This window comes from Xyrauchen texanus, chromosome 48, assembly GCF_025860055.1.
Source record: "Xyrauchen texanus isolate HMW12.3.18 chromosome 48, RBS_HiC_50CHRs, whole genome shotgun sequence".
Classification (NCBI taxonomy): Eukaryota; Metazoa; Chordata; class Actinopteri; order Cypriniformes; family Catostomidae; genus Xyrauchen; species Xyrauchen texanus.
The window spans coordinates 16,031,041-16,031,398 of record NC_068323.1 but is presented as its reverse complement, the minus strand read 5'-3'; positions in this window follow the sequence as shown (position 1 = coordinate 16,031,398).

Here is a 358-nt window from a genome sequence, read left to right as displayed (position 1 = left end):
ATATATATATATATATATATATATATATTTTTTTTTTTTTATTATTATTTTTTTATTTATTCAATCAAATTTTGAGTAATCTTTAATAAAATAAAATCTAAATATTTTAAGATTTATTCATTTAATTTTGTTTAACATTACTCAATTCAATTTGACAGACTTTGTTATTAAATTAAAATGTGTTGAGAGCACCTTCCATCTGGTCTGAATTGTGAGCAAAAATAAAATGCATTTAGTTTCATGGTGTAAAACATCATGGATTAAAATTCCCAACATTAAAAAAAGAAGAAGATTGGAATTAAATGTGTTAAATCAACAATTAAAGAGGATACAAGAGTTTGGGTACCAGCGGGTGTTT